This window comes from Rousettus aegyptiacus, unplaced genomic scaffold (assembly GCF_014176215.1).
Source record: "Rousettus aegyptiacus isolate mRouAeg1 unplaced genomic scaffold, mRouAeg1.p scaffold_m13_p_9, whole genome shotgun sequence".
Taxonomy (NCBI): Eukaryota; Metazoa; Chordata; class Mammalia; order Chiroptera; family Pteropodidae; genus Rousettus; species Rousettus aegyptiacus.
This window is the reverse complement of record NW_023416312.1, coordinates 11,940,363-11,965,720: the sequence shown is the minus strand read 5'-3', so window position 1 is coordinate 11,965,720 and position 25,358 is coordinate 11,940,363.

The following is a 25,358-nucleotide window of genomic DNA, read 5'->3' as shown; positions in this document are numbered from 1 at the left end:
TCCAACTTTAATGTAAAATTTATTAGCATGCACTTTTTAATATCCTCTTCTTTTTGATACCACAAGGTAGCAGTCATGAATTCTTTTATAACTTATAAGGAAATAATAGTCATTGTATAAATATAGCTTGAGATGTAACTTTAGGTATTCACAGAAACTGTAAGGTAGGTTTGGGATATGCTTTTCCATCTATAGCACATGGAAAATACACAAATGCAGGGACAAACATACTCGTATAATTCAAAACACAACTTTTTTTAGGGACTAGTTTTCTTATTTATTTATTTTATTATTAATTTCAAGTATACGAATTTATTAGTTAAAATGTAGAAATCTAATTAGTACTGAGGGAGATGAGGAGACATGTGAGGAGAGATGCCTGTTTATAATGCATATTAATTAGGAAGTTATAATGGTACCCTTAAAATTACTGGTAACTAAATAAAGAAATATTCAATCAATTATATTAGGATAATTGATCAATAGTTTGGGGGGAAATTACACTGGATCCCTACGCCCAATCTTATATGAAAAAAATTGCAGATCAATTAAAAATTTTAAATATAAAAATATTACCATAAATTTAAAAAATATAAATAGTAAAATATAGACGTAAATGTAAATGTCAAAATATGAAGTCATAATAGCTTTAAAACAGAAAAATGAAGTGAGTACTTTTATAATACTGAAGCGGAAAAGACTAAGTATCATATTAAAGCCATAAACTATTCAAGAAATGATAAATTTAACTAACATATAAAATTTCTTTACAGCCAAACAACCCACCATTATCACTACAGTATGAAAAAGAAATATTTACACTGCGTATATAATATGTTATATATATAAAAATTATATATATACATACATATGAGAGGACTTACAAGTCAGTGAGAAAAAAAGTATATTCCCATAGTACAAAAATTAATGATATAAATAATTCCCAAATTACATGGCCACAAATAATAAAAAATACACACGTTCAATATAACTTTCAATCAAACAAATGCAAGTTAAAATGATAGTGCATTTGTTCATCACACTGTCAAATGTTAATAAGTTTGATAATGCTCAATGTTACCAAGCTGAAGGAGGCACAGGAATATTTTCCCCTTTCTGAATGGCAATTTTGTAATATCGATCCAAACCTTTAAATGTGTACACCCTTCCGGAAATACATGCTTGATGAGTTATGCTAAGGAAATACTAGAGAAGTAAACAATGGTGAATGACTAAGGATGATTATCATTGGCTTTTTATAATGTTCAAAAAAATAGTGGAGGGTGGGGAAAAATATAACTATTAAAGGCACAGAATAAGAAAAATTATTATGTATAATAATAACACTATGAACAATTAAAATAATCATTTAGGTCTGTCTTTGTTAGCATCGAAATAATGTAATAATATACTTTGAAAGAGGAAAGGAGATTTAATATGTTTAGTATGACTACATTTGTGAAAATGTGGGCATGCCCATATGTATGTGTATTTTTATGGAAAAAAAATCTAGGGAAATAAACAGCATAATTTTAACAATTATCATGTTGAGGTGGTAATTTTATAGATGAGTTTTACTTTTTTCTTCATTCTATTAAATGAATATTTTAATGATGAGTTTATGCTATTTTACAATAAAGAACAAAACTCCATTTTGAGAAAAACAAGTTCTTCAGCAACTTTCCAAAAATGAATAAAGAAACTACACAATATTTTCTCTGTAGACAATTACCCTAACTTCTGTTACCAGCTGTGGATCTGAGAAACACAAAGCTCCTAGCAAACTATCTTCCACTGAGGGATCAGTAAAGAAGGACTTATTTAAAACCACACCATGGAATCTGCAGAAAAAATCACCAAACTCAGAAAAAAAAAGATCAGATTTGTGGTTATCAGAGGGAGAGAGTGAGGGGAGGGGAAATTGGATGAGAGTGCTCAAAAGGTACCAACGTCCAGTTATAAGATAAATAAGTCCTGCGGATGTAATGTGCAAGTTGAGGACTATTGTTAACACTGTTGTGTGGTATATATGAAAGTTGCCAAGAGAGTAAATAATAAAAGCTTGCATTGCAAGGAATTTTTTTTTTCTTTTGGTAACTATATGAGAAGACAGATGTTAACTAAACTTGTAGGGATAATCATTTTACAATATATGTATCTCAAATAATCTTGTGGTACATTTTAAATTTACAGAGCTGTATATCAGTTGTATCTCAATAAAACTGGAAAAATATAGTAAAATAAAAGCACATCACGGTCGTTCAAGTAAGTTGTAGTAGCTATCTAGTGCTATGTAAGAAATCACTCCATTTGAAAAAAAAAAGAGAAAGAAATCACCCAAAAACTTAACAGCTAGAAACAACAAATATTTATTATCTCACATTTTCTTGGTGTCAGGAATTCAGAAGCAGCTTAGCTGGGAAGTTTGAGCTCAGTGTCTTGTGACATTGTAATCAAGGTGTCAGCCAGTGCTACAGTCATCTCAAGGCCCATCTGGAATAGAATTAGCTTCTGAGCTCATTTACATGGCTGGTAGCAAGGCTTCAGCAGATTATCTTCCAAACTTACTCATGAGGGCCTCTCCACAGGATTGTCTATGACATGAAAGCTGACTCTTTGCAGAGTTAGCAGGCTGAGAGAGTGAGAGGTAGCACCCAGTCTCAGAAGTGGCAACTCACTCTTCTACTTGTTTTACTATTACAAAACCTCTACTGTGTTATAGTATTAGAATTGAGTCAAACGATCCATCTCACAGTCAAGGGCATGAATACCAAGAGGCAGAAATATTAGAGACTACCTTCTAACACAGACCAAAAGCAAAGAAGAAGGAGAAGAAGAAGAAGAAGAAGAAGAAGAAGAAGAAGAAGAAGAAGAAGAAGAAGAAGAAGAAGAAGAAGAAGAAGAAGAAGAAGAAAAAGAAGAAGAAGGAAAAAAGAAACAAACTAAGGCTTGTACAGGAATATTCATAGCATCCATTTATATGTAATAGCCCCAAACTGGAAAAAGAAAACAAATATCAATGGGAAAAGGGAGAAACAAATTATGATATAGCCATACAGTAGGATACTACTCAGAAATAAAAAAGAACAAACTTATGATTTAGACCACAAGATGGATGAGTATCACAGATGTTATACTGAATAAAAGAAGCTTGACTCAAAAGATCATAGTATATAATTCCTTTTGTATGAAATTCTAAACAGGAAAAACTAATTTATGGTTAAAAATTTCAGAAAAGTTGCTGTTTCGTGGGGTAAAGATTAATTGAAAAGACCCATTAACAGCATTTCTGGGATGATAGAAATGTTCTATCTCCTGATTAGGAGTATGAATTACACAGTTTCGTGTATTTGCCAAAACTCATCAAATTATATATTTAAGATTTGCATATCTCTTTGTATGTAAATGTTACCTTAAAATGTAAATAAATGTTAAACAAAATTTAAGAAAGAAAGAACCTAAGGCTTGTTGAATATTAGGATGAGTTTAAAGGAAAAGCAAACTATCACCTTCTTTGAAGTCTTCCAAAAATAAGTGAAAAGTCTAATCTGTCTAAAGATAAAGCATCAGGAATATCTATTCCTGATATGACTGGTGAATAGCAATATTTCAACACTGGGAATTAAAATCAGTTCAAGTTAAGGCAAAGTAAAGGATCAAGGGATTTCTCAATGGCTAGTGCCATACTGAAAATAAGTCACGTTGTGAAATGAAAGTCTGGCATAAGAGATGGAAGAAAAAGAGCATAAAGAGAGGGAAGAAGCTTAGTAATTCAGTTAAGAGACTGAAGTCAGAAGATAAATGATATTCGCCCCTAGTCTTTAAACAAATCACAGATGGGGTCAGAGCTCATATTCTGAGGTTCTAACTACGTCCCACTGCTCTAGGTACTTGCTTATCTCATCTAAAAATATTGCTATAATTAAAATATAGTTTTCACTTGAAGCCTACCAAAGAAATTTAGATTTTTATCTTTCTTCCCACGCACTAAATCTAAACTCTTAATGATATGACTCCTTCTGGTTTCAAAGTTTCATCCTCAAACCAACTTTAATAAAGAAGAAAAAGATTTGTCTCTAATGCTAGGGGGAAAGTTTTAATTGAAACCACTCTCCAGAGTCAGCATAGAGTCGAAGTAATCAAGGCCAGATTTTCTCTCCTGTCAAGAAATCTGCAGTGACACCACAGCCTACCTGTTTTAGTTTGTGCTGCTTAAGCACCGAATATCCATTCAAATAAAACCACTTACTGTTTTTCCGAAGTATACTATTTTTATTGCAATGATTTCATTGTTCTTCCCCCAGCAAGGAAATGATATCTTGAGTATGATTCAGGCTCACTAGAAATGTTCCTAATGGAGTCACCAAAAACTTCAAAACCATAAAAATATAGCCTTATATTAAGGGCTTTGGGGGAAGAAAACCACAGTGCAATCAACATTCTTCAAAAACAGCAGCAATAATTTAATGACTAGCTTCTCACCAAGTTTCAAAACCTTATTTTCCATGTCAAAAAGCAAAGCAAGGCTACAAACACTGTAGACATGCTACACACACACACACACACACACACACTTCTCTATATTTTGTCTGGAAGACCTGGAACATTTGAATTAAAAAATAAAGCTAAATTTAATTAGATATTCTACCTTATTGAAGTTTTCTTCACTTCCAGTGCATCAAAAAACACTTAACAGAAACGGTGGTTACAAATACAATCTGTAAAATGAAGGAACTAGCCTGGATTGTCTCTACTGTTCCTTGCCATTTGTACTTGACACATTTGGCGCATGAATCTGGACTGCCTTAAAATGTCTCCATATCCAAAACAGCCCCATCAACAGCTTTTCTGTTCCACACAGCTTTTCTGCTATTCTTCTGTAATACTAGCATCTTTTCTATTTTTTCTAAGCATCTTAATTAAGCAAATCCAGGTGTGACTTTATACTAAAGATCAATATATTTTTCAGAGAGTACACAACTACTGTACTAAATCAAGATTGGAATACAATTAACTGGCGACAAAAACATTATTCATTCTGCCTTTTTACCTCTTCTGTCCCACCTGTCTCATTTTGTCTACTAGCTTTGACAAGACATTTTTCAAAGTTCAAAAAAAAGTCCAATCAGAATAACATCAAAAATATTAAACTCACATGCATGCACGTGCTCACACACACATGAAAACATTTCATTATCTTATGAAGAGAAAAATATTCTGCAAAGTCTGTCTCCTGTTAATTTGCTTTAGTATTCTTATATAAAAAATAAGCATAGAAGACTGAATTCTCACACACAATCAAGGGTGCAGTAATGAATATTTCAACAGACATACATTTTGAAGTTTTAATTAAAATCAGTAGTGCTATTGATATTTGTAATGTCTTAGGGTGACACTCAGGCAAGTAATCACCTGCCTCTCACATGAATAGCAATACACATATAATTAATTATAGAAGACTTTGCTGCTGGAACCACCTTGCAGTTTCCCAGATATAGAGCAAGTATTCATTTTAACTATGGAAGGCAACTCCACTGGCACAACTGGATGAATAGTTACTTTACTTAACCCAGATGCAGCATCTCTCCTTATAAGGCCTGGTGCCTCAAAGCTTGCCATAAACTTGCTGATCTTCTCTGGCACCATAAACAGTTCTCCTGCTTCCTGTGGTCAAGGCTTACTTTTCTATTGCAGAAGTGAGTAAGGCCATTTGGGGAGATCATCTTCCTGCCTTATGAATGAACAGAGGGTTTCAGTAGAGTTAAAGTAGTTTTACCATTTCTTCTATGAGGCATCACTCTTAAGTTCTCACTCTGAAGATTCTTTGAAGACTCATTCCCTCCCCGCCCCCATAAACGTGGATTCTTGGGATAAGGGAGTGAGAGAGAATTTGGGAAGCAGCCAAACTGAAGTAGAGTGCTTAAAAATATGTTCAGGTGCCAAAAGTTCCATTCAAGACCCTGTGGATACTAAGAAATCAAACCGGGCACTTAAAAATAAACTTGTGAGGGGGGTCACAACTTTGGTGGTAAAGTTGCTTCATCAATATCAATTGACAAAGGGTTCCGGTTAGTTTTTGCAATATCTTAATTCCCACTACTCTGAGAATTGACCATAGCTTCCGGGGGCTTAGAAGGGTTCCCTAAAGTCCACAGAAATATCTCACAATATTGAAAAAATGACAAGCTTTGAGATGTTAATGCTGCGGTGACTTATCTGAGCAGGGTTAAGAAACTTTAGCATTATTGTATTTGAACCAATCTTATTGGTATAAGTAAACAGTATTAGCAAGCTTATAAATAGCAGCCTTCCCTTATTACAAAGCATCATTTAGTCTGGTCTTCAACGAAACCAGGTAACTGTGACATTGACACAGGCAACTATAACACAAAACACTGATATTTAGAATTCTAAAAATAAGCAGCATGAAGTTCACACATCTAAGAGGAATGTTGTTATTGTAGGGGAGGAAAAATAATTTTCCATCTACACATCTAAATTCTGGTTGGTCTGATAATCGAATTGACATGAGACAGATTAATAGGAGAAAATAACCAAATTTATTACACATGTACATATGGGAGTTCTGTAAGAATGTGAGACCAGAGGACAAATTGAGCAGTTGAGATTTATAAGCCATCTTGAGCTAAGGAAAAAGGGAGAAGTGGTTTGGACTTCATGGGGAAATTAGACAATGCACAGATAGATGAGAAGGAGTAAATATTTGGTAAACATCCAGAAACAATGGAACACAGACACAGACAGAAATCTAACTAGCAAACTTTACTAGGTTCCTCCCTGTCTGCCACAGTTAGTTTATATTCTGCTCCCTTCATTTACACAAATTTTTCTATCTGAATTCCTTTAGGCAGGCAAGACAGGAGGTAAAGATTCTTCTTGAGTCATTTGTTTCTTAAAAATAATAGCTTGAAATAATCAATATCCCAAAAAGGCATATTTTAGGGTGGGAAACTTTGCTCTCCCTCATTACCTAGTAAACCTTTGAAGAAATTAGCTAGAAGTTGTTACATATTTAATTTTAGGTCTTGATTCACTAACTAAAAAGCTATAGTTGGCCAGTTAGCTAATTCTTTATTCAAAACTCATCTCCTTAACAAATATAAGGAATATGCACTTAGTTTCTTCCTCTTTCTAATTCTAGTAAATTTAAATATAACATTTTAAATCATTATTAACTGTTTCAATGATGGGAACATATGGCATATCCCTCCTGTGTGCTATAACACCATCGAACCAATGAAAATGATCTGGCTGGAAATTATTTACTTGTCTTATATCAGTACTAATGATCAGTGAATGAAGCTAACAGATTTTAGTCCATATTGACAACAGAAAAATGACCAAGTCAACTGAGTTCAATGAGGAGGAGCACGCAACTCTGTTTTACCCAGCATTTCTCTATGATTTTGCTTATTGTTCTTGAAAACCTTGGATAATAGTAACACCTCATGTTCACTACATACTTACTAAGTTGCAGGCACTATGCTAATTATTCTGTGACCATTAATTCATTTAACATGCCCCAACCCAGAATCAGAGTCATGCTCTCTTTTTAACACATACTTTTTTTAATTTAGAGATTAAAGGTTACAAATTCTCCAAATTTGCATAGCTAGTGATAAGAAAGGCCACTACTTGGATTGTCCCACATACCCGTACCCCACACAAACCAATCGTTTTTTCAATACCAGATGCTCCCTCTAACCTCTGATTATCAAAATATTCAAATATTGACCACACTTAAGTTCTTCTTCATTGGTTCAAAGTCTTTCATTACTTAAATAGGTCTTGCCTCCCTCTGCAATCCAGCCATTGCTATCACAAGCACACTGCAAACATTCGAAGTAGACTCTATATATTTTTATTTTACTCAGTCCTCTGGAAAATGAAAGGTGCCTTAACATATGAGCTTTGTTAACATTCTTATTAAGTCTGCCTGAAGCATATTTTGGGTTCATGAGAATGTACAAGTATGACAAAGAGGCTAAGACAAGGGGCACATCTGAAGGGGCGACTGTTAATGTGGTGTATACAGAATACAGGGAGCGGCTTAAACAAGGATGGTTTCAGCCCACCAAAGATATCCTAAGGGCATGAGGCATGGGCAGAACATACAGAATTTGACAACCGAAGCCAAAGAGTGGACCAAACCAGATGAAATATGTAAGATCCTATCTCAGTGTCTAAGGTGAAAGTTTAGAGTTTATAGGGGAAAAAAATAAGGAAGGAACTCGAAATTTTATGTGGTCATTGTGTTCTAGACACAGTGTTGTTTATACATAGACATTACCTCATATAATCCTACATCAGCAACCCTACAAGATAGGCATTATTATCCATATTTTACAGGTGAAGCTACTAGGGCCCAAAGAGTTGTTGTAACTAAAGTAACTCAGCTAGCTAGCAAGCCAGAGAACTGAAATACAAACCCAGATTTTTCTCCTCTGAAGTTAATGCCTTTTCTTTTACAGTAAGCTAGGGCATCAAATAAGAATATCTGAATGTCATAGCTGTCATTGAAGATATCCAGAAATTGTGGCTTAGATAGTACCAAGGAGACTAGAGCGGGTTTGTCTATGCTTGTTACTTGTCAGAATGGGAGAGTTTACTGCAGGGAAGTGTATATTGTCCATTTGATTCATGGTCACAGTTGGGGCAGTTCCACCTCATTGGTTTTATAGGCTCATTGGATCATCTGCCTGTTCATATGAGGTTATTTCCATTTCCCTTCTGTTCATTTTTTACCCTCATGGTTAGAATGTTTTCTTGAATGTTGTTTCTAATTATCAAGTAAGTATAACACAACTACCCTCATAATCCTTCAGTGTATAGAATAGGGTCAAGGGTCCTGTGTGCTCAGTAAATGTTAATTATTTTCATCAGTACAAGAAGTATATGCTCACTCAAACTGAATAAAGCAAAAATTTATGTTTTACCCATGCAAAATATACTTTATAAACAGATTACAATGGTTACTTGGTCACTTGGATGAATATCCTCCATAAACTAGCATTTGGATAAGGAGGTTAAACTTCAGATTAGAAAAACAAGTGGTTTAGAGTCTTTGGGATGCCCGGGAGGACATCATAGCAAACTGGCATGACATGACTACAAAATATCAAAATTGGCCAAATTGCACTTTTGCCCAATTGTCTTCAAGCACTGAATATCTGGAATGGCCATTGCTGGCAAACATACACACACACATGCGCACACACACACACACACACACACACACGCACACACACACACTCAGTTACAGAGATAATACAACAGTCTAACAACATGAAATGTCACAAGAAGATTCTCTGTTTTACATTTTTGATCATAATCAGACCTTGTTATTAGAACTATAGCAAAATTCAAAGCCCGTTCAGCTCAACAAGTACATGAAAAAAGTGAATAATTATTATAATTTCTTATAACTCTCTTATAACCCCTTTACTGTTATCTGGCTGAGTTAATATCATCGATAGCAAGCAAAAGAGACATTTCTAGAACATAATGTAGGAAACTGTGGAGTGAAGCCACATGGATACTGCAAGTAGAGAAACTAGCAGAGTGATAGAAATATCGGACACTTTAAATTGGTAAAGGATGGTCTAATTAGCCTATAAAAACCAATTAGCATCATCTCAATTTACACAGCGAACATTTAAGTAGAACCAGTATCTCAGGAAAAGGCAACGACTAACATAAATCTATGATTTTAAGGCACATATAACTGCAGAAGCTGACCATCACAGACTGTCTTTCTAAAAGAGAGATATTGCCTTGCTGCATAAAGGCTGATACTATTATGAACTATTCAGAATCTAAATTCTTACAAAAGCCAGAACATTGTATTATTGAAAGAGAATTTAATCATTATTAAATTCTAGAGATCTAGAATTTTCTATCGGATTGTAAAAGAGCAAGTACAGAGTAATTAGCATGATGATTCAGAAACATGAATTAATTCTGAGTATCCTTGGGTCACGTCCTACTACATTTATTCTTCTTTAGTAAATTGGCAATACACAACTCTTAGTTCAAATTCATGTGCCAGGATACTCTACATTTTAAAAGCCACACTGTATATTGCCAAAGTAGAACAGACCCCTTTGCATAGAAGCTAATATATTGTGGTATCTTTCAGTGAAGTGGTTGTGGTTATTTTTAAAAGTGATCAGAGAATATGGATTATCACTTGAAAGGAAAAAAATTGTCATAAATAATCTTTTAAGAGCAGTATGTCTTTTACCTGGAAGGCTTTTTGCTCGATGATTGGCCATGGGCATATTATAAATAAACACTTAGATTGAATTGCTCTCCATGATAAAAAGAAGGCATAGTAAGATTCAAGGGGAAAGAGGGAGAGAATAAGGGCCGGGGGTAAATCTCAGCAGAATGGTCAAGGAAGCAGACAGACCAGGTGCTGTACACAGAAAGGAAGAAAAACAAAGAAAGAAAAGAGAGAAAGAGTACAAGGAAGAAAGGGAGGGAGGGAGGAGAAAAGAAACCTTAGCTGACAGTAAGGTCTAGAAAATTCTGAGATAAGGCCCAAGGATGGTAATGATTGTTTTTCAAAGTAAATGCTTGTCCTGTGCAATGTGACCCTTAGTGATACATTTAGTAACATTTGGTGTGATTGGGTATCTTGTGGGAGCCAGTGGAGGGATCCAGCTCTACATCAGGGTTGGCACAAAATCAAACAATGTCAGTCCTCTTGAACAGGGGACAAAATGTACAGGCAGGATATATTTGAAAGCTCAGCCAAGATTTCTGAACTAAGGCCAGTACCCAGTTGCATCTTTGATTAAATCGTCAACCTAGAGTCTACAGACTTGAGCCAAAAGTATATCCTACCTGAGATTGCTGCAGTACTGAGCAGAAAATAGCCAGAGAGGAGAGGCTTATTAAAGGTGACTTGTGATGGTGCTATCATTCCAGAATCAGAATCACAAAAGGAATTATAAGAGGTAGAATCCTCTCAGCAGGAGGCAAAAAAATGTAAAATTGAAGGCCGATATGAGGCAAAGTGGAAAATTAAGTGCTATCTCATTAACAATTCAATCAAATATATTAATGCTGTTTTGAATTTATAGTGATCAAGAAGCTCATGTCACAATGATTTGGCTCTCATTATACAGATGAGGAAAACTGAGCTTAACAGTCTAAGGATATCTGCACTCCTATGTTCATTGTGGCATTATCTGCAATAGTCAAGATATAAAAACAACCTAAGTGTCCATCAATGGATGACTAGATTAGAAAAATAAAGAAAAAATATATATACAATAGAATATTACTCAGTCATAAAAAAGAATGAAATCTTAGCATTTGTGACAACATAAGTGAACCTTAAATGAAATAAACCAGACAGAGAAAGACAAATACCATGTGATCACACTTATACGTGGAATCTAAAGAAAACAAACAAAATAAACCAAGCTCATAGATATGGAGAACAGATTGGTGGTAAAGTTGGCAGGAATAAATGCAAAATGAGTGAAAGGAGTCAAAAGATACAAACTTCCAGTTATGAAATAAGTCATGGGGATATAATGTACAGCATGGCAAATATAATAATACTGTACTGCTGATTTGAATGTTTCTGAGAATAAATCTTAAAAGTTCTCATCGCAAGAAAAAAATTCTGTAACTATGTATGGTGATGGATATTAACTAGACTTATTGTGGTGATTATTTTGCAATATATATAAATGTCAAGTCATTATGATATATACCTGAAACTAATATAATGTTGTGTGTCAATTATACTTCATTTTTTAAAAAAGTAGACCAAGAGACTACTATTTATTTGTAAATAGTAGACAGGATTTTTTTCTCCTTAAATTCTCAATTGATTATCCTCCCACATGATCACTTCTACAAGTCCATTTCTACAATATTCCACTTTATAATACTCCAAATATGGTGTTTATAAGAATGCCTTCATAAGAATGTATAACCCCTGATTTTGGTCTTGAAAAGAAAAAGAAAAAAAGGTGAGATGGTAGAGAATTCCAACTAAAAAACATTAAAAAATATAAAACAGAAAAATGTTAAAATAATAAATAAAAGAATTTTGGGGCAAAAGATTTGTCTGTTTAAGTAGGCTTTGCTTCTTTTTCAATCATCAGTACTTCATTTGAAAAGAGATATATGTTATATTTTTGTTCAATAGTTTTTTTCTGATAGTGAAATTAAATGAAAAATTGATTTTTATATGCAGAATTTTCAGTTAATATCTACTCAGAAATAATATTTTATTTGGCTTTAGTTCACATGTACTATTTTTGTGCAGTATTTCAGATTCTCTTGCAACTACTTTCATCAAAAATTAACAAAAATAAAAAGCATGAATGTTATGAATATTTTCACTTAGAATCTGTATTAGTTTCCTAAGGCTGACATAAAAAATTTACCACAAAGTGGGTGCTTTCAAACAAAAGAAATTTGTTGTCACATTTTGGAAGCTAGAAGTCCAAAGTCAAGATGTCAACAGGATTGGCTCCTTCTAGAGGCTCTGAGGGAAATTCTGTGCCACACCTCTCTCCTAGCTTCTGGTGGTTACCAGCAATCCTTACTGTTTCTTGGATTGTAGACACATCATTCCAATCTCTGCCTCTGTCTTCACATCGCATTATCCTCTCTGTGAGGATCCTAGTCACATTGGATTAGGGCCCAACTTAATCCACTAGAATTTAATCTTAACCTAACTGATGATAGATATAAAGACCCTATTTCCAAATAAGGTCATATTCTGAGGTTCTGAGTAGACATGGGTTTTCAGAGAGGTGGAGGGAAAGGCCTTTCTACCCAATACAGAGTTCAACTCAGACCATAGGTTTTTTGAAGGCACCTTCCATATGATTCAAGTTTTCATTCTCTAAAGACCTAGAAGCATATGGAAGCTGCCCTCAAAAATGAACACAATAGAAGAATGAACACTGAGTAAAAGATATAAAACAAATAACGAAAGTAAAAACACTAAAAATACCTGAACTAAAGCAGCTTGTCATGCAACTTTGAATATTTTATAGATCTTTTTCACTATTTATAGCACACATAAACTATACATCAGTCCCTGGGAGCCCATTCCCCAAAAGTCATGTTAATAGAGGAAACAAGAGCTTCAATTACTCCTCATAACAAAATTCATTCTCCCAACAGCTCTCTCAAGTTGCACAGCACTTTAGTGACACAACTGTAACCCATTAAGAGATCATGAGGTCACTCTTGAAACACCCCTACCTTGACACAGAACCTCAAATATTCCCTTAAACCCCATATCTACCACAATCTCATAATAATTATTTGTATGCTTTTACTAAGCCAGTGATATAATAATATCACCACCAGGTATGCCCAAATATCAATCAAAAGTATTGCTTTCCTCAGTGGAAGATGTGGTTGTTATAAAAAGAAAGAAAGTAGTCCATGAAACCTACCACAGAGCATGATCTTGTCCTACCTTTCCAATTCCTTAGGCCATATGTCCAGTTATGGCCAGATTTCACCAAGGGCCTCTGGATCCAACCATTATATCTGTCCCCTGAAAAGAAAATCTCTGCTCCATTGTTCTGTTTTCATTCATCTTCTCTTATGTGAGCCTCAAAATCTTCTCCTGTCCCTAAAACCTTATTAGATCTCTTTTATACTCTCTTATATTGTTTTTTTCTTGCCCAAATATAGTTTATATGTCTGAACACCCCAAGCAATAAATATAATATGTAAACACAGGAGGTATTCAGTAGGAGAAAAGAGTAATGGTTTTCACTGTCAGGTAATCTGAAAATATAATATAGCCTTTACCACTAAGCGAAACACCTTTTATCTTAATTTCCTTCGAAACCGAAGTTTATGTTCTTAGGTGATGCATGCTAGAGCATTTAGCAATGAAGCTTTATTGCACCTGTAAGTTATTTTCAAATTGTTCAGTCAAAAAGATTGCTAGATGAAGATAGATAGATGCTAGATATATAGATAAAACTAATAAGGAAAATGGAAATTGCTGGATTTAGATGTATGAGGTATATAGGTGTTAATTGTCTTATAGCTTCTTTGTATATTTGAAAACGCTGATAAGGAAAATTTGGGGGAAATGAAGCTAGAATAAATTTAAACTCTCATATTCCCAAGTTCCCTGACTGCATATACCTAAATTATAACATCAATTATTCTCTCAAAATATCTGCCATCTGGACTTCTCCATTTGTTCAAATGTCACCTCACTCTCACAAATAAGGTTTGACATGCTGGAGTGATCTTTGACCCTATCTCTCTTTCTGGCCTCATATTCACTAGTCCCAAGACTATTGAGTCTTCTTTTCACATGTCTTACACATTTCACTAACTTTGCATTCCTACTGCCATTGCCTTTAGTTCATTCTTGGTCTGTTTCAGTATCCTACTTCCTGCTTTTATTTCATTGTAAATTGTACTAATGTCAATTTTCTTGTGTCATGTCTCTGTTCACAGGTTTTCAGTAGCTTTTTATCTATTTATCTCTAACTCTCTATCTCAAATATTGACCCTCACTATTTCTATATATAAGCCCTAGACTCCAGGCAAATAAGTCCATTCCTCATTACATCCCATGTTCCTGCTTTTGTTCATGTCACTTTCCTACCTGAAATGATCTCTCCTCCCCCTTTGTAATTTTCCAGGCTCTATCAGCTAAAATTTAATGTATACTAAACCTATTAATTTTTCTCTTTATATATAAACATTCTCTCATCTCCATCTATTGCCTTGGCCTTTATCATACCAAGAGATTTCCTCAAACTGTAACCTCCATGAGGGCAGAAACTTTGCCTGTCTTCTTCACTAGTTGATCTCCAACACATAGTAAATATAGAATATTATTTTGGAAATAAGTTAACACTGTGTTCTGGGAAACTTTCATTTATTTTTACATTTTATGTTGTAATATTCCCCACATATGCGCACACAGTTCTTTACCATCAAAAATAATTTGAAATACTTTTAAGATCCCGTATTAGTCAAGGTTCTCCAGAGAAACAGAATCAATAGGATATGTATAGATATATAGAAAGAAATTTATTATGAAGGATTGGCTTACACAATTATGGAGGCTGAGATGTCCCACTCCCTGGAAACCGGAGGCCTAGGAAAGCTGGTGATGTACTTCTAGTCCAAACTTGAAGACTTGAGAACCAGGAGCACTTATGTCCAAGGGCAGGAGAAAATCAATGCCCCAGCTCAACAAGAGAGGGCAAATAAGCCTTTCCTCTACCTTTTTGTTCTATTTAGGCCCTCAATGGATTGGGTGATGCCCACTTGCCTTGGTGAGGAAATCTTCTTTACTCATTCTACTGATTCAAATGTTAATGTCTTCCAATGTTAATGTCTTCCAGAAACACCCTCACAGACACACCCAGAAAAATATTTTACCAGCTATCTGAACATCAAGGTGACACATAGTATTAATCATCACAGACCTCCACAACTGTCAGGAAAGCATGGCAAATAAAATAGTGTTTGAAGTATGAGAGGTACTAAGATCCTCCCCTAAAAAAAGCACATTCTTGGGTAACCCAGCCAAAATGCAGACACAGACACAAATATATTGTGAATTAAAGCATATGAAAAAAGTTCATTCATTAATAACTTAAAGACAGGGTCTAGAGGGTAATATCTGTTGACGACTGTGACAACGAACACTGTTTCCTCACCTTGACCTCCCACATCTAAACTTCATCATTGAGCCTCTCAAAAGCTATCTGTGTCAGTTAACTTATGTCTGACTCTGGGACCAACCCTAGCGGAGGGGCACACAAGAGTTCCTATTTGAGAACCTTACTGATCCAAAATCAAAATGTTCTCACTATTGGCTACATTCCTACCGTTTTTTCCCCACTTCTCAGAAAATTTGATCCTATCTGCTCTCTCAGCTCTCCTATCTCTTCTTTATCTTGTCTGAAACTCAGACATTAAAATGTTCAAAAGAAGTCTCTATTTAATAAAATAAAACCAGGACTGCAGTATGGAAAGCAAGTTTAATAATCCATCTCAGTGCCTGAAAGTCCTGGCCCTAAACATCAAAAACCCAACAGCTCTTGAACTTCAAGCTTTGTCTGACAAATTAAACAATGATACTCATGGGTCTATTTTCTTCTGCCTTCTGTACCCTACATTATTAGATGTGTACATACACGCACATGTGTGTGCAGACATATGCACACCCATGTACATGCACACAGAGACATGCACACACACAATCTTCAGACCTCATAACCTTACCTAGACTCAGGCTTATATTATTCTGTAGTTAACTTCAGAAAAACAATACCCGGACCTGTCTCCATGGTTAGTCACCCATTATTAGCCAGAACCAATCATTTCTCTTATGGTGATCATACTTGTACCACATTAATTAAATCCTGGTTTTCCATATCCCCTTGAAATGCTTTTATTGGATGGTTCTCCTTTCTATCTTTTATTGGGAGAAGACGTGAAAATCATCCCGTTAAACAGAATTTCTGCCTTAGTCCTACAAAATATAATTCAAAATATTAGCTCTAGGTTGACTTAATGTCATTTATATACAATAAATTCCAGCACGTCCCTTTTTGTCCTGACTGCCAGGAGAGCCAATTTCACATAGAGAAATATTTCATCTCCATAGATTTATGTATGAGCACTGAACTGTCAAAAAAATAAATAAATACAATTATCAAATACATTGTTTCCTCCAGAGCCTTCACTTTCAGAAACTTTAGAAGTATACTTTTTCCCATGTATTATAATCTGCTCATTTCTGGGGTCTGACATTATTTACCTCTTCTGCTTTCTTCAGTTAGATTCTGTTTTAACTTTCTGTGTCCTATCTTTCATGGTGTTCTAATTTGTAAACTACATCAAATAGATGGAGAGTAAATATTGAATCTGGGATACTATGTTAGCCTCTCAAATGAACAAACCGAAAAGTTATTCTAATTACAGATTCATTACTGTAGCTATATTAAGAGACTGAGGTAAAACTAAATATATGAATGCAACATCAACTGAAACTATCTATTATAAAAGAATGTGTAGGCCAGTGTATGTTTTGTGTCACAGTGAAATTGGCTTGGGGAAAATTAATGGTGAATAATTTGGAATAAATGTAGTCAGAAATCTACTTAAAATGTTTCCATAAATTTTTAGTTATATCTCAATCATAATGCCCTCTGGAAACTCCTGGGGGCTCTTGAAAAATAACTCAGACCAGCATGAGATAGATACTTCAATGGCATATTTTAAAACAAGGAGTTTGTGTTAGCTTCATTTTAAATTCAGCTACACAAAGAGATGAAAAATAAATTCATATAAATTGTGGAAAATTTGAAGGAAAAAAAAATCAAGCCACACTTTGGTACTAACCACGACACTTTTCTACAGTCAATAGCAGTGGTGATATTTGTCTTATGCTTCAATCCAAAGCCTAAAAATTGTTATGATCATTAGAACCTGGCTATTTCTACAATGAGTACACTTGAAGCTACTTGAAAGATAGGACTCATACACTGCTTCATGTAAAATATAATTGAAGATGGGAAAATGGTTTCTATAAACATAGCCACTTAAATTTCTTTATTCCTTCCAATTTCTTCAAAATATTTACCTCCTGCCAGGCCTCACAATTTCTTTTTTAGTTTTTATTTTTAAACATTTCAGTGTTTTAAAGTTAGGTGATCTTTAAAAGGGAGAAAAAGAAGACTTGAGACTGATGGCAAATTGTCTAAGATTGCCCTTGAGTCATGCGAAAATAGCACCAGAACCAAGATCCAAGAATTTAGAGCTGCTGCCTTTATCCAAGTTATCCCTAGAGAACAATTCAGAAAGAATAGGAAGCAGGGTCTCTGCTAAGCTTTTCTAAGTGCACCTCTCTGAGGTGACAATGACATGGGCATAAACAGGATTGTTTGGAGTTCAAAGGGGTCTTGTGACATGTTGAACTATCAAAGAAATATCATTTATTTCCAAATTAAATGAGACATATAATAGTAGATCTATTTTTCTTGATATATATTGAGGTTGCTTACATTGTCTTCATATTTATTGAGGTTGTTCATCACATAGTTCAGAGGATCATATAGTTCTTTAAGTCATATTACAAAGAAACAGTAGTCCCTTCCTCCCACTGTATTTCAAAGGCCATAGAGACAAGCACTTTCAACAACTGTGTGTGTGTGTGTGTGAGAGAGAGAGAGGGAGAGAGAGACAGAGAGAGAGAGAGAGAGAGACAGAGACAGACAGACAGACAGAAAGAGAGAGAGAGAGAGAACTCCAGAAGCCTGAATATGCTTATTTTGAAACTTCTAGATATTTTCTCATTTTAGATGTTACTTCTTGATATCCCACTATGAAAGCTAAGAATTTGAATCATTTGCTTCCTATGTTCTCCAAGATGCAATCACACTAACAGTTTATGGCATAATTTTGGTTATGTGAATAATCAGTATTTACATTGTTTTGACTTATAAATGTTAATGTGATCTGAATCATAGACTGTGTCACAGTTACTTTTCCCTTTAGCTCTTCCATGTTGAATTTCACATATGTTCCCCTTTCTGTAATAGCAGGTTCTCCCGTAACATCCCTTCCCATTCATTATAATGTTGATAAGATGCCTTAGGGATAGAACTCTTGTTTATATCATTTAGCCTATGGTAAAACTGGTTTCCTTATGGGTCATTTCACTTAAAGTCACAGAATCTACCGATGACCTTAAGTGAAGACTTACTATATTCTCTTATGTGGTGAAGTCTTGTCTACCAACTTTCTGAGAAAGAATGCATGAGAAGTAAATATTATGAGGCCCAGGCTATATGAAAATATCTTTATTATAGACTCACATCTAAATGATAGATTGACAAATTTTAGACTTATATTCCTTTTCCGTCTGAAGAGTGAAGGCATGACTTCTAGATTCAAATACTGCTATTGAGAAGTCTGAGGACATTATGATTGCTGATCCTTTGTAAGTAATTTACTTTTTTCTCTGTATATACTTTTAGAATTCTCTCTTTGTTTCTGGTGTTCTAAAATGCACTTTGATGTGAATCCAATTTCAACCATTGACCTAAGTATTAAGTGAGCCGTTTCAAACTAGAAACTTATGCCCAAGGACATTTTTTTGATTTATCTGATATACATCCTTCCCTCTAGTTTCCATTTTCACTTCTGAACTCTTCTTGTTTGAATAATGGATCTCTTAGGTTAGATCTTAAATTTTCTTATCTTTTTACCTCCCAACTTTCTTCATTTAATCTTTTGGCCCTACTTTCCTAGCAATTTTTTCAACTTTATCTTGGGATTCTTTTATTTATATGTCAGCAATTATTGAACAATTATCAAGTGTCAGGCATTGTTTTAATTGCTGAGGATACAGGAGCTGAACAAAACAGAAGCAAAAACCCTTGCCCTCATGGAGATGACAGTCTATTGTTTCTATATTCTATTGTCCTAGACAAACAAACAGGATAAGTAAAATATTTAAGATATTAGAAAAACAATAAACAGCATAAGTAGCTTTTGTTATTTTCCTTCTTTTACATGGGAGGAAACTAAGGTAAAGGGTGGTTAAATAGGATGCTAAACTAAAGGAAAAAACAAAAAGGAAGGACAAGGAAGGCTGGGAAGGGCTGCAATTTTAGATTTGTTGGTCAAGAATTGTGTCCCGGAAAAGGTAAGGTTTTATTAAATATCTCCTCGAAATGAGGGAATGAGGATTACAGATCTCTGGAGTGAGGGTATTCTAGGCAGAGAAAAGAGACACAGTCAATGCCAAAAGGAGAAAATGGTCCCATGTTTGAAGAAGAGCAAGAAGTCCAGCATAAATGGAATGAAATGAGTAAAGGGCAGAGTAGTTGGTGATGAGGTTAGAGAGAAAACTCTGAAGCAGGGCAGATGTAGAGCCTTGTAGACCTTTCTAAAAACTTCAACTCTTACTCCAGTTTATATGAGAAGTCATCTTCTCAGCATCAATCTGGTTTTTCTGTTGAAAAAAACTATAAATTTCTCTTCCAGGTAATGGTGCACTAGCAAATTTAACCAAACCTCTCTGCTGAGAAAAACAGGAACCCTCTGTTTTACTTCTCCCAAGAATAAAATCCCAGAACTGAGACAGGGTAAAAGAGTGGCCTTGAAGAACTAACTGCTTCTCAAACAGAATTACATCCAGTTTTATTTTCAACTCCTCCTTTACCCTTCACTTTCAGAGGTATCAGCAATTCCCTTAGAACTTTGAGGGTCCAGAGGTATAAATCTGTTAGTTTCTCAACTTCTCCTCTGTCAAATAAGGAATTGGGTCTCTCAGACCAGCTAGGTCAGTTACCAATCATCTTGTTTTCCAACTTGTGTTGTATTCATCATACATGCTACTCTCTTTGTCCTTGTGATTTTATCTAATTTTTATCTCTTTACTCTTATTTTATAGGGACTTCACATGGACAAAAAAATGCATATTTACTGTGCTATTTTAAATAAAACTTGAAATATATCAATTCTGCTCTTTAAAAAAAGGAGTCAAAATAAAGTATAAGTTATGTATGAAGTCTGTGAAGCCAAGATACATGGTTTCACAAACATCTTTGGAGAAGTTATTTCACATCTCTTTCCCTCAGTTTGCTTATTTGTGAGATTAAAAAAAAAATAACAAACCTGCCCTAGACATGTGACTATACTATGTATTAATATATACAAATTAGTTTGTCTACCACATGGTAAATGATCAAGAAATCTTAGTTATTAGCGATTTCACTAAATCTGTGCACATGCTCTCATAATACCATGAGCCAAAAATGGAACACTTTTACAGTAAGCTTTTTGCAAAACTATTTGTCTCACATAAAAACAATCCACTGGAATATATCCAATATATTTGAAATTTTTCTCAATCCTTCTATTTATTTGTTCTTTATTTTTTTCTTTTCATCTGTTCCAACCTGCTAGCCCCACACCCATTCTCAGTTTTCTTCTAACACATTAAGTAATTTATGAATCTGTTATATTGACACTAGTTGGCTTCTCCTATTAGCTTTCTATTCCCATTCACTATGTAATTCCCATCAGTTAGTACCCAATTCAATTTCTAGGTCTTCTTTCTTAACTTTTCCTGGGTCTATATCAGAACATCGGCAGTTTAGTCATTGACGTTTTCAGCCTCCACTCTTTTCTTACTGCTAGCTTTGCACTAGAGCTCCTTATTTTTCCCTCTTGTGCATTCTTACAATCAAAAGACATGTTTTCCTTTGTTATTATCGAAAGCCAGTAAATAGAAACCATTCAGTTTATATGTTTTAAAGGAGATAATTTTTACACCATCATTTTTCTGACATTTGATAAAGCAAGGGGACTTTTAGAGCTCTTCAAGTTATAAAAGTGATCCGCATCTGTGAGATGTCCTCTCTAGATTTCCATTCTCTGACTCATAGATCTGGGTGCCCAAATTCTATGATTGCAGCATCACCCTCTAATCTGGCCACTGCTGCAGAGGCAGGAAATGGCATCAAAATCAGTCATAAACTTCCTGGTTCATGCAAGTGCTTCGATAAATGAATTTTTATATCTTTCTCTGTAGAAGCAAACCATTACATATTGGATTTTATTTTCTACTTACTTGGTCATATTTCTAACCATTTATGTGTGTATGTATCTACGTACGTGTGCATTTAATTACATGTGTGTATTTTTAAATAATTAGAAGGAAAAGAAATACATGCAAAGTTCATCCTTAAAAATGTCCGGTTTTATATTATTACATGTCTGAATTGAGATTTTCACTTTGGTTTTCCATGACTAGCCAACCAGTTTAGAAACCTCTCTATCCCCATATTTTGTTTACCCTTTTACTAGTGGGTGTCTTTATAAATTTTTTTTCGACTATATGGTTGGCCTCATTTCAGTAGCTCCTAAATTGGATGCCATTGAAAATAACTTTCATCAGAAACTTTGAGACTTCTTTATCAAAGGTCAGAAGTTGAATCCTACTTATATCAGAGTCACTTGCTAGTTACAGGTCAGAGACTCATTGGCTCTGCCCTAAGTAGACCTCATTCTTTTGCTTTTGAGCTAGAAAGTATCATGGTTACTACAAATTCTCCTGAGCAGATGAAAACAACATTGAGTGGGAAGTTTTTATTCTTTTCTTTTATATTAGTTTATTCGAATCTATAACACCTTGGTGGGAGGAGGGGATGTAAAATTGCAATGTCTTAGATTTTAATTTCCTTCTCTGAATATTTTGAAGAGTAAGTGAAATCATCTATATGAAATCACTTTGCAAAATATAATAAATTATCTTCTCAAATATGGAGTATTTTCTTCAACTAAATTAAAGTTTGACTGATAATGTTCTTTAGAGAAGCAAAAATGATTATATGTCTAAGTTTACTGGGCTTGGAGAAAGGTAAAAGATGGTTCATGAATTAAGTTAAACGTCTCAAAAATCTGAGTCATTGAGAAATTGTCCTTTCAGCTGAGTGACAAATTTAAGAATGTGAGGGACCTTTATGTTCATTAAGTATCCAGCATCACTGTACCTATTCCATATATGAAACTTGCCCCTCTAGTTATTCCTTCAAAGACACTTTGCAAGTTTTTATCATTGAGTAGATGACATAGAATATCCCTAAATATATCATAGGATGTGTATGAAACATCTTTTGAAATTAATAAATAAAGTAAAAAGAACCATTAATTGCTCTGTCTTAACAAATGTTTGAAGTATATACAGGATTGCCAAACTAAGGCCTATGGGTGAAATCCAGCCTGCCACCTCTTTTTATAAAGTTTTATTTGAATATTGCCATGCCTGTTCATTTACATATGGTCTATGGCTGTCGTTTCATTATAATAGCAAAGTTGAGTAGTTGTGACAGAAAGTGTATGGCCCGAAAATCCAGAAATATTATATGGCTCTTTACTGAAAAAGTTTCTGGCCACTTACACTTCGAAATCTTATCATATGTACTAAAATCCTAACCCTATAGAGTTTTAGTAAAGAAACCTCTTTCATGGCATGGACTTCCTATCAGGAATGGAGGAGTTAATTAAGATAATTACTTAATCGCTAAATAAGGTCTTTTTTTTATTGTGGCTATTATGAGAATACAGAGGTATTGTTTGCTTGCTTTGGTTTTCTGTTTCTGATCTTAAAGAGAAAGGAGACTACACAGCCTCCACAGAATTATCATTTCGAAACGAGAATAACTCTCTCTTAAACAGAAAGATCAGTTTTTGTAGGCTAACTCTCAATAGGAGAATGAGCTTTAATAATTTTTCATCTAAGCACAATAAATAATAAGTCTGAGCTTTATAAACAAACACATGGCAAATATTTTCTTGACAACGAAAGTATAAATTCAGTAACTATACTTTATAGTTATTGGAGAGTTACCGCGAGGTCCATGATTTCCAAGTATCAGTTTATTTATCCTTTATCTTATTTCTTACTGTATATATTGGTCAGCTACTGTTACATAACATATTATTACCAACTTTGCCACTGAAAATAGCAATAACTGTTATTGCACATGTTTCTGTGGGTCAAGAATTCAAGAATGTTTTAGCTGGGTGGCTCTGACTCCAAGTCTCTCATGAGGTTGCAGTCAGGATGTCGGCTAGGGCTGCAGTCATCTGAAGGCTTGACTGGGGCTAGAGGATGTGCTTTCAAAGAACTTTACTCATATGACTGGATTTCACTAGCACTCCCTCAAAGTCCTACTAGCTTCCATTCATTACCTAGTTCCAAAACCACTCCCATATTTAGGTTTTTGTTATAGGAGCACTCTACTTTCAGATACCTAAATCTATATTAATTGTCTATTGCTGTGTAATAATCTTAGCAGCTTAAAACAATAAACATTATTATCTTATACCATTTCTGTAGGTCAGAGATCTATGCACAGCTTAGCTACGTGGTTTTGGTTCAAAGTCTTTCCTTAGGATGTTGGCTGGGGCTGCAATCATCAGAAGACTTGACTAGGCCTGAAAGATATGCTTCCAAATTTTCTCATTCATATGTCTGATTGTTTGAATATTCTCATTATATGATGGCTGGCTTCCCCAGAGTTAGTGATCCAGGAGAAAGGGCAAGGCAGAATTGCATGTCTTTCACGACCTACCCTTTGAAGTCATACTTGGTCATTTCTACAATATTTTCTTCAATACACACAGATCAACCTCATTCAGTGTGGAGATGAGAATCGTTAAGGGCCATCTTGGAGGCTGGCTACCACACTACAGTTATTACTCCATTTATTCATTATAGCAACTTTAAAGAATAGTTTAATATAGGTTTTATTTCCTTATCCTCAATAATAAAATCCATTAGGCCCTGAAAACAAATGTTTTTATAACTCTATTACTGGTCAAACTTCACCCAAGCTGAACTCATCTGTCAGCAAAACCTGGTCTAAACGGATAAGAAGCTAATGATATTCTATTTTACTTGGTGTGAACATTTCTACATTTTACTGCATAAATCCATTTGATTAGGTGGTATGATCCTGGAATATTAGGTAATACAAAATCTCTGAACCATTATTATTTTTCTAAACTCTAAAAAGTTATGAAGTCCAAAAGATGTCTGGCTCCAACGGTTTGAGATAAAGTTTAACTTAACAGAAAGAAATGCTGATCTGTTGTGCTTCACTATTGACTTTATGAGAACTTTTCTGATACTGGAGGCCATATACAACTTGTCATAATTCTCCTGGAGACATCAACACACAAATGCCAGAAAAGTGCCTGAGAAGGAACAGCTCATCTCTTAACTGCTGGTTTAAAAGACCACATCTAGAAAATGAGAACCAAAACCCTCTTACTCTCTACTCTCTCCTCCCATCACCATTATCTAATTCTCATTTCCCTTCTATGATTTTCTCTTTCCTCTTTACCTACACAATTTTGTTCTTCCATGTACACTTGCCATTCTTTGCTTGGCATTTCCAAAATACAGTAATTATCCCCCCAAAAAATGTTAATAAGACAACAAAAATGTATCTGTGGCTGACAATAACTAGCATACAATCATATTTGACTGATCCCATAGCAAGGACTACCCCATGTTCCCTGGGTCCACTCCTGACTTCAACCAGAGCTGCAACAGACAATTCGTATGTACACTGACAGCTTCTCACTTAAACCACCCATGTTCCACTGTTTCTATCCTGAGGCCTTATCCAGTGATGGAGCTTGGGCAGCCTCGAAGTGTCAAGGACTTAACATCTTCAACCAGTAAAGAATGGAAGTTGGTGAATAAACATTCCAGTTCCCCCAACACTCAGTAGAACAATCTCAGTGGCTTCAAACAAAGGTTTATTTTTCACTTACTCTAAATT